At 38.0% G+C, this 11082-nt stretch overlaps 1 long non-coding RNA gene across 1 annotated transcript; it reads right to left on the bottom strand.

Annotated features, from left to right (window-relative positions):
• Positions 1–3140: 3140 nt before the first annotated feature.
• On the bottom strand, positions 3141–9828 carry LOC125485960. The gene is made up of 2 exons (XR_007264683.1): positions 9668–9828; positions 3141–3839 (listed from the first exon to the last, which is right to left on the bottom strand). It is a non-coding gene; the product is annotated as an uncharacterized LOC125485960 (long non-coding RNA).
• Between the last annotated feature and the right edge of the window lie 1254 nt (positions 9829–11082).

Consider the following 11082-nt stretch of genomic DNA (forward strand, 5'->3'; position numbering starts at 1 on the left):
GGGGGACACTGGACTTAATACTAACTCTGTTTCTCTCTCCCACAGATACTGCCAGACCTGCTGAATTTCTTCAGCAATTTCTGTCTTTATTTGTTTCTGATCTCCAGCATCTACAGTTCTGTTTTATTTTAGCATTCCATCTAAGTGAATCTCAAATGCATGAGCAAATATGTGGTGTAAGATATTAGTTGAAGATCCAATGAAATTTAGCCCTGGAGATCGGTAAACAGGGAATTGTGAAAGTTAAAGGATTAATTTAAAGAGATAAGAAATGGGAAGTGGTTAACAATCATCAAGAAACCAACAATGCAGATGGTCACTTGAAAGTGGAGGAAATGTTGCAGTTTCTGGAATGTATTATTCACTGACTGTCACTAAGTATATTAAAAGATGAAGCTTGAGAGACCACAAGCACAAGAATGACATGGGAGAATCTGACCAGAGGATTTTGGTATGAGGGAATATCTGGTTCAATAAAGGTTCAAGTTGAACTTCACACAATAATAATTACACCTGGTCCTTAACGAGAATCCTTTAGCAAACTGGGTGTGTAGATATCAAATCATAAGATATAGCTTGGCTCCAAAGTCAACCCTTCAGTACATCAAATATTTACTAAACAACTTAGGTTTCAAGTATGGGAGGAATGACTAACTTTTAGATTGAAGGAAACAGGGAACAAAAACCTTCCTTGTAAAATAAAATGGCAATATTAAATAATTTATGATTCAGCAAAGTGAAAGCAAAATACTGCACATGCTGGAAATCTGAAAGAAACAGAAAATGCTAGACGGACTGACTGTGTGACAGGATCTGTGGACAGAAACAGAATCAACAATTCAAGTTCGATATGATTCTGAAGAGGAGCCATATTGGAATCAATGTCAACTGTTTCTTTCTTCTCAGATCCTGCCAAACCTGCTGTTTCTCTAGCATTTTCTGCTTGTTTCTTTCAGCCAGATGTTCCACCAGGCAGTAAGGGTGTTGGTTAGCTCAGTTGGCTGGACAGCTATTTATGATGCAGCATGACACCAACAACACAAGTTCAATTTCTGCATTTGCTGAGGTTGCCGTGAAGGAATCTCTCTCCTTACCCAAGGCATGGTGACCCTTGGGTTGAACCACCACTCATTACCTCTCTTTAATGAAAGAGTTCTCCTATCATCCACTTAGGACCATGTTAACTATTCATCAGGCAATTTTCCCAGGTGTCATTACTTTTGCCAATTGCATCAAGAAGAGCTAATCATCCACTTGATAATGGATTCCAGTTTCCAACAGAGGATGTAAAAATTAGGATTGATTTATTGAATAGCTTTGTGTTCTTAGTATTGAAATGGCCTGTTCAGATTTATAATTTAACTTCAGCATGCCTGTTGATAAATGATTCATGCTGTAGGAAAAGTGGAAAATCTACTAAAGCCCAATTCAATTGAGATATTGGTATTTAAAACAATTTGTTCAGAGATGTTATGACACATCTCTGGAGCAGATGGGGCTTGAACTCAGGCCTCCTGGCCATGTGGTAGGGACACTACCGCTGCACCATAACAGCCCCAAAATTAAGATACATACTTGCACATATTCCAAAAAAAATACAATTTGATGATCCGCTTGATACTCAATCATCCATGGCTCATCTCATGAGCCTACAAGATGGATTACACAACACCTAATAATTGCAGGATAAATTATTTAACTGCCAGAAGTCAAATTCATACTTTGTTCTATAGTTGGGATATGAGCCTATAATCTCAAACAAATCTTAAATATACAGTAATTAAAATATGTAAAACAAAATTTGTAGCATTCCTACTTTATCAGCTTTAATGTATTTTTTTCACAATATGGAATCCCTACAGTTTGGAAACAGGCCCTTTGGCCCAATGAGTCCACACTGGGAGCATCCCACCCAGGCTCATCCCTCTATAACCCACGTAATCTACACATGCCTGAACACTATGAGCAATTTAGCATGGCCAATCCACCTAACCTGTACATCTTTGGACTGTGGGAGGAAACTGGAGCACCTGGGGGAAACCCACGCAGACATGGGGAGAACGTGCAAACTCCAACACAGTCGCCTGAGGGTGGAATCGAACCCAGATCCCTGGTGCTGTGAGGCTGCAGTGCTAACCACTTGAGCCACCGTGCCACCGATATACTTGCAGGTTCTGCTAATATATATTTTTGCCTTTCTTCCCTCCTTCACTTTGAGGAATTTGCTTCTCCTGCCTTTCAGTGTCACAATTTACTAGGGTATAGCCATGTTGGTGATGAACTTGCTCTGACAATTTTCAAAACATTGATTATTCATGTGTGAACCTTAACATTATCAACAGGCTATTCAACTGAACATCCCAAATGAACTTGATCCTGTTCTATGAACATAGTACCACTATCCTTGCAGACGACGAACTCATGAGGGAGATCCATGGCCCAATCCTTGGTTTCCCAACCAGGTCCCATTGCCACTCAAAGCAAAATGAAGTAGCTTTAAAAATGAAGGTGTATACTTGAGACCTGCATTTTTGTACTCGTGTTTTGCAATAGGTAAACTTGTTGAGTTGTTCTTAAGTTCTTGAAATTCCACTTTATAAAATGGCAGTAGGGGCATATTTGCAGATATATATAGGATGGTGATTTGATTAAAATTATCTTTCATCTGAGGCAGTTTGTGACCACGTGCCCTCAAATTCTCTTTCAAATCCAATTCTTCACAGTGCCTCAAACAAAAAGTGAATCAAACAGGAGGTTGAGAATTTATGACCTTGCTCCTCTAACCTCCTCCACTCTTATAATCCAACCCAGAACAATCTTTCCTTACTCTGGTCTGATCTCTTGTGTACTACCACTCATTTCATCACACTATTAGCAGCTATGTCCTCAGGTCCTGTACTCTGGATCTCCTTTCCTTAACCTCTCGATCTTATTACCTCTCACTACTTTAAGGCTTGCCTTAAAATGTCATCTTGACCCAAAGTCATGGTGACCCCTTCAAATATTTGTCTGTTTGGCTCAATGTCAAGTTTAATTCTGACTCCACCTCTGAAGGAAGTCTTTTTGGTTAAATTTGCAATCTTTTATTGGTTAAATTTGTTGTTTAAATGCAAGTTATTGATGTTTTCCACAATGTGCTGTTCAAATCTAAATTATTGTAGAAACAAATCTTTATTTTGCATGAACCTAAAACACAAGACATATTTAGTTCAATTAAAAAAAAGACATACTGACTATACTACACAAATAGCAAAAAAATTACAAAAACTAATACATTATTTGATTCTCACGTATTGATACAATCCAGATTGCTATTTGCATAAACAAGTCAATCTCTGAACAAAACCAAAATGTACAGTATCAATTTAACAATTATTCACTTTAAAAAAAATTGCTCTTACAAAAGATATTTAACATTATGCTTGCAATGTTTGTGAATAACAATTTTCCAGAGTGAATGCAAAACATTTACTAGAGGACTAAGTATTAAGATACAGATCATATTCACATAAACTCAAAACTAAATTAGCTACAATTTAGCAGGTTAGATACAAAAACAAAGACAACCAATACTTGAAACACACTTTCATAGTCATATCCTGAGTACAAAGTATAGTACATTTTCAGCTAGCCTATATATGGGTTTAAAAAGCAATACAAAATGCTGATGTCATTTGTTCCCATGTGCCCAGAAATAGGCTAGACTTTACAGTAACACAAATATAAGTGTTTCAAATTAGTACATTAGTTCAACCAGAGCTCGTTTGAAAGCACTTTTACAGAGGACTTCTCATTAAGATCGAAAATATTGCACAGAAGCAATCACGTTTCTTCTGTTCCTAAAAGAATAAATCAATGATAGCATTTGAAAAATTGACATCATTTGACTTTGCTTCAAAAGCTATGCTGTTACCAGACTGCTTTGGTAAGATGATCACTTAAATCGCAAGCATGACAAAGTAAATATTGACTGTAAAAGTTCATAAGCTATAGTAGCTTTTGGATAGCATTATCTCCTTTTTAGATCTTTCTGATCAACATCATCCTCCCATCTTTGCCAATCTTTAGCAAAATAGTGCAATGGCATAATCAACAGATTTAACCTACTTTTACCTAATCAATCTGTTCAGAGATGTTATTAAACACCTTTGTAGTTGGTGGGACTTGAGCCTGGGCTTCTCAGTTCAGGGATAGGGAAAGTGCCACTGTGCTACAAGAGGGCCCCCATAATAGTTAGAGTTAATGTCACAGTCAATGTATTGGAGAGAGTACAGAAGGCATTTATAAGAATGGTTCCAGAGATGAAGATAAATTGATGGGTTGGAACTGGTTTCTTTGGAGAGGAGAAGGTGGAGGGGAGATTTGATAGAAATTTTCAAAGCCACAAGGAGTCTGAACAGAGTAGGTTGGGAGAAAAAAAAACTGCTCCTGTTTGTACAAAGATCAGACCCAAGGGCACAATTCTGAAGATTTTGCAAAAGAAGCAAATCTAAAGTGAGGAAAGAAAAAAATTCTCACAGCATGTGGGAGGTGTTTGAAGACACTGCTGAAAGAGTGGTGGATGCAGGTTCAATTCAGCTATTCAATGATTATTTACAACATGCAGAGACTGTGGGGGAAATGAGATTGACATGAAGTCAAAATGCTTAGAACCAGTGCAAACAGGATTGACAGGCTTCCTTTTGCATCATAACAATTCATAGAATTATACAAACTGTACAGTGTGGAAGCTTGTGGCTCTTCAAGTCCACACCGACCCTCCAAAGAGTATCCCACGCAGACCCACCCCACTACCCTATACCTGTAACTCTGCGTTTCCCATGGCTAATCCACCTAGCTTGCACATCCCTAGACACTATGGGCAATTTAGCATGGCCAATTCACCTAACCTGCACATTTTTGGACTGTGGGAGGAAACCGGTGCTCCTGGAGGAAACCCACACAAACAAGGGGAGAATGTGTAAACTCCACACAGTCACCAGAGGGTGGAATCAAACCTGGGTCCCTGGCACCGTGAGGCACCACACTAACCACTGAGCCACCATGTTGCCCTATGATTCTGTCAGCTAATGGAATGATTTGGATTTTAAAATGTTATCTATCAGGCACAGCTTTATTAAAGCCATTGAGATTATTTTGCTTTTCGTGCTTTGAGTGACAAGACTGTACTTTATATGCAGATGGGGACATTATCCATTTGAAACAAAAAATATTTTGCATAAATGTCAAAAATTATGTTTGATAAGGAAACTGTTAATTCTTAAGAAAAACTTCAGCTTTTAAGTAAGTTTCTGTTCACAATGTTCAATGTAGTAAAAAGGATTTATATCATTTGGCAATTTAGCAGACAATGAAAAGGGACAAATTGTCTTTGTTCACTCAGTCTTGACAGATAGAGAAATTCATGGTCATATTACAACTACTGAGTTGAGAAACTTTGGCTTTTGATGGCGACTTTTCCGAGGACTGCTTTGTGATGTCCCTGAAGAGGGCATTTGTTCTCAGCAACAGTCTCTAGTTCAATGACTTGGTAAACAGTTCAATCAAGATTATAGCTTGTGAATGATTTCTGTTAAACTGCTATCATTACAACTAACAAAATTAAATCATTTGGATTCTCAAAAATTCACAGCAAGAGGAGGCTGTAGAATGTGCAGCTTCAGAAGAGGTTTTTCAGAACTCTATTGCCACTCCTGTTGAGCTGGATTCCTGTGACATAGTGAATTCATTTTTTAAATGCAAGTGTCACACATTAGTGGTATTTGTAGTCAGTGTTATTAGTTATCAACATTCTTTTTTTCCCCTCGGAAAGCCAAAAAATGCCATTGAATCTTAACTTGTGGACTACCTTATCTCCAGGAAGGGCAATGTATGCAAAGCCACATACATAAATTAATATTTTAATGGCATTTTCAAATTATTTAGGCAGGAACAAATTATCAAATCTTACCTACCTTTTTGACCATAGTATGAAGATTTACAAGAAAAAGGTCTGCACTTGATTGTATATGGTTCTGCCTTATTCTTCCTTTAAAATGATGAACAGTCTAGATTTACAAATATTTGTACCAAATACCTGATTTTTCAATTAGTACCATTGCTTTTCTTGTGACATCCAATTAGTTGCAATGACATCAGTTTGAGAAAAATCAATCCCCCTAACCTCACCTTGACTGAACTGTTCATCAAGTCTTTCAATTGGATATGGTTCCAGGGAACAAAAGCCCTTCTCAGAAACACCACCCTCACTGCAATTATTGCTTTGGAAAATTAAAGATGATGAACCATTATGTATTTCCTCTTGCACAATGCCTGTTCTACACAAGCGTCCACTCTGAATCCAGTCAAGGAGTCCTTATACTTGAATATCAATAACACTAGAGACAATGGTGCCATATTTAAATTGATGAAAGAAATTGGATTTGACAGTTGCAATGGTAATTTTGATCCATTTATTACAAACGGATTGTGCGCACATGTAGGTTAACACTTAACTGAGCATTGTTCTGAAGACAAAGGTAGTAATTTAAGACTTAAAATACTTGACACTTGAATGCTCCTCTGGTGCCTCAATGTAAAAGCACTTATTAGTGGTGCTCTTTGACACATATAAAGGAATATCTTAGGTTTGAATCTCCATAACGATAGGGGATCAATAATTATTGCTCCTTAGGAGCAGATAAAACATCACAATCTCTAACCTACTTCCAGCCATCCAAAAATCAACTTGCACTGAACCTTCAGGATAAATAGTAGAGACAAAACCTTCCATTTAAATGTAAATTTTAAATCAAAATGAAATTCTAGTCAACTTTGGTGGCTTGCAGATTTAGTCTAACATTTATTCTCCCCTCACTTAAATGAAAAGAGTTTAGTTAAGAGACCAATTATTCATGCAAGTTAGTTTGGACTCAACTGTGATGTGTCAAATTTGGCCTTGCAGTTTTCATCACAAATATTACTTGAAGTCACTGTTTTGGGGGGTGGGGGAGGGGGGTGGTGAAGGTAATCATATTGCATTGTCTTCATTTATCCAGCTGATTTTCTTCATCACAAATGTGGAGATTGTTTGATGTCAGAAACTCCTGCTTTTGAATCTGTCATAGCATGATTTGTATTTCATGTAGTGGTGTCCAATTTAGATTAGAATTTCCCCTCCTTGAAAGTGGCGGAAGAGTTGGCCAGAAGGGAAAACTACTCAGCTGCTTTATGACTTTAGATTGAGATGGACACAGGGCAAGTTCATCCAAAACACAATGTAATAGAAGGGATTCAAACAGTGTTATCACAAAATGTATTTTGTTGGTTTGTCGGATTGTTAGAATACTCTGTCCACAAAAGAATATCTCAAAATCCAAAATAAAATGCGGATGCTGTAAATCAGGAACAAAAACAGAAGTTACTGGAAAAGCTCAGCAGGTGTGGCAGCATCTGTGAAGACAAAAAAAAAAAATCAGAGTTAACGTTTCGGATTCGGTGACCGAATGGAGGAAGTTCTGAGGAAGGGTCACCGGACCTGAAACGTTATCTGTTTTTTTTCTTCAAAGAATATCTCATGCTTCTTTGTTAGGAGCCGATTGTCACTTGCTGAGGACAGATTCTGTACCATTGGTTTTGGGGTCAGATGTTAGCATATCTCCAGGTTGTATTTATCGATAGCTTTTTACAGCCTTGTTCTCCCACCTCTGGTTCATCTTAGCTGTTCCTGCAACAGGACTTACTGGATGGCACTTGGCTTTTCTGGTTGAATAGTCTGTTTTGAGATTCATTGGATTGTATATTGTACGCCTAGTGGCACTTCTATATCTTGGATGTACTTGTTGAACCAGCTGCTGTGGTTTCTGTCTGATAAATTCAAATTCAAGGACCTCAGCTGCCATAAAATGAGTGTCATCTCTTAAATGATTCTTGGAAGAAATTATTCTTTTGTATAGCATCAAGTTCAAAGGTTACTTTTTATTCCTATCTCATTAAGACTTAATAGTTACATCCAGCTTCCTTTATTTAGACTGTATCATTTTGTTCCTGACAAGCCAAAGATCTAATCAGTGTTCAACACCTCTTAGGTAGAGGGTAACATATGTCTTTGACAACTTTCCAGTGATAATTTAGTCTGACATTCCAAAAAAGATCTGAGGCGCACCCATGTAGTTTTCAGTTTATCAGCTCATTGGAAGATTGTGTCTGTGATGGTGAGGTTAAACTTGATACGCTTCAAAAGAAGAGGCCGGTTGTTGGCTTTACTCCACCAATGCTATGGCATCAGAGTAGTTCCCTCCATAATATTAGTCAGTGACTATATGGGCATTGAAATCGTTAAGGATAATCAGCCAGTCCTGGTGTCCTACTCCTCAAGTAACCCTGATTAGGTCATCTCAGATTGCTTCTTTGATCTTGTTTGTTGAGCACAGGCACTGATGGGTGTTACATACTGGTAAGACTTATTCAAAGTATCAAGTCATGTGTTGATGCCCTTGAGAAATGTGTTGTGCATACCTGCCAGTTTGGATTGAATAGCACAGCTGACACCTGACTGTCAAGGCCACTCCTTGAACTTGCCAATCCAGTCAAGTGTGTGGTTGGAATCTGCTTTCTCAAATGAGACCCTCTGCTAACCTGATTTTGTTTACAGCAACTATAATCAATATTGCTACTGGCTGCGAGCACTGTTCGACACTCTGATTTTATATTAGTGTCTGGAATTATTCTGACATTTTGTGAGCTGAAAGTTGCTTGACAATTGATTGTCCTTTGAGATTGCTGTCAAAACAAAAAAGAGAACTCAGTGAACAGCAACTAGCTAGAAGCAGTCCTGGCAGGTCCTGTGGGGAAGCAAACTGTGCTTATAGTTTTTTTTTCATTTCTTCCCCTTCCCTACCTTGGAGGGCAGTACCATACCCTAGAAAAGGTCTCCTCCATCACCATAGTTGTTAATGGTTGTTTCAGGGGTAAAAACCTTGCCCATGGTGTATATGTAACAGGGTGATGTATGTGCACAGCCCTTTTGTGCTCTCATTCATGGCAGCTGATGCTGTACTGGTGCAAAATGTGCCACAATCACACCAAAAAACAAAAAAAAAAAATGCAGGCTTCAATTTTGGAGTTTTCCTGCTCATAGAGAAGCTGCTAAACAGCTGGAAAGCCTCTCTTACCATTTTTACATCATCTTTCAGGTTGAAGGCACTATCAGCCACCAAAGATTTTACAATTTGGATGACATCTGGGTATTTTTAAAAATCAAGTTTTCATTTCCCACATAATCTCCAAGCCAAAATCTACAAGGCCCACAAACATGGATGAAAGGGTCAAGAAGGAACAAGATGAGGTGTAGAGATGCTCTTTATCCACACCAAGTCCTATATGATCAGTGTCTCAAATAGCCTCTGTTAATCAGAATTCTGCTGCTCAGTTTCTCATGTGAGTCCACATTTAAAATAGTGTGCAGAGACAGGAGGGTGAATTTCTGGTACATTAAAAGCAGACAATAACGGACATGGCGGCTCATCATCCCTAATCTAAGTATCACCAAAATAATTCCAAATCTATGGCACTGTAAGATTTTGGTTTTGCTGAGGTCCTGCCCATGGATCTTGGATCATCATCCATTAACAGAAACAAAGATAATTCCACATTAATTAACACTCTACAACAGAAAATAACTGCATACCTTTAAACATCCGATACATTTCTTTCCTTATTTGGGAGCTGATCTTTAGTCGGTGTTTGTGGGTCATCAGAAGCAACTGCAAGAGGAAATTGGATAGAATGCAAACTGAACTTTTTGCTTTGTTGAGCATAAGTCATAACATGCACTGCATTATTTCAATTAACAATTATACGGTAAAGATACAATGACAAAATATTCCCAATTTGACAACATGCCTGCCAGCAGCACAATTTTAGTAGTAATAGCTTTTGTTGTTCCTTCTGGCTGATGTAGTGGAACTCCTGGTCTTCTCACAAGAAGATGCTGGTTTATTCCCCTAGGTCCCCTCTCACTTTCTCCCTACCCACCCCTGTTAATATTCCTTATTTTGAGGGCTAGCAATGCATGCTGTGTCAACTACCTGTCTGAACCCATGGGCAACTACTCATGATGCCGAGATGACTGTTGTTGCCTTGCCCATCTTCATCTTAGATTACAGTTCTTTCTAAAAAACAAGTATTGGTCTCTCAAACAATACGTAGATAATATGGTACATATGACACCAAATAAATCATTGTTGCAAATAAATCATTGATGATTGTTTAGTTGGACATAGAGACTTGTCATTCTTATGACCTTTCATTTGGTTTTCCTATGCTAGAAATTTAGAAACTTATTGTTGTAATAACAGCTAATGAAATCTCATGTTACACAGTAAATATTTAGAAAATTGAGTTTTAAAGGGACTCAATTTCCAACACAGTGACCATGGGTATTGGCAGGAGTTGAACATAGATCTTTCAGCAAGTAATATTTGCTGCAACTGTGTAAACCAAATCAGATCACCACTGCACAAGTTCACAACTTATTCCAAAATGTCCTCAATAGATAATAGGAAGCATGATGTTTCATCTCAAAGGGTCTTCCAGATATCAAATCGGTTTTTGTTTACAGATCAGAAATAGTTTGACTAATTTACAGATTTATGAATTCATTCCCCTGCACAGATTTTGAGGCTTTTCTTAAAATTTAACACAATTTGTCTACAATTCATACAGCAGGCACGAACAGAAATGCTAAGAAAATCACCAATTAATAAGTAAAGGATAATAGAAATACAGGGACAATTAAAAATTGTTCATGGGATCTGGGTATCATTAACTAGGTCAACATTTATCACCCATCTCCAATTGCCCAGAGAGACAGTTAAAAGTTAAACACATGCTGTGGGTCTGGAATTATATGTAGGTTCGACAAGACAAGGTCTAGATGGCAGACTTCCTTCCCTAAAAGACATGAGTGACCCAGATGGGATTTTTACAACACTAGACAGTAGTTACATGGTCACCATTAGACTAGCTTAACCGACCAGATTTTTATTGAATTCAAATGACATCTGCCATGGCGAGGTTCTGAAATAACTGTGCAGAGGCCGT

Source organism: Rhincodon typus, chromosome 24 (genome assembly GCF_021869965.1).
Source record: "Rhincodon typus isolate 14 chromosome 24, sRhiTyp1.1, whole genome shotgun sequence".
NCBI classification, from domain to species: Eukaryota; Metazoa; Chordata; class Chondrichthyes; order Orectolobiformes; family Rhincodontidae; genus Rhincodon; species Rhincodon typus.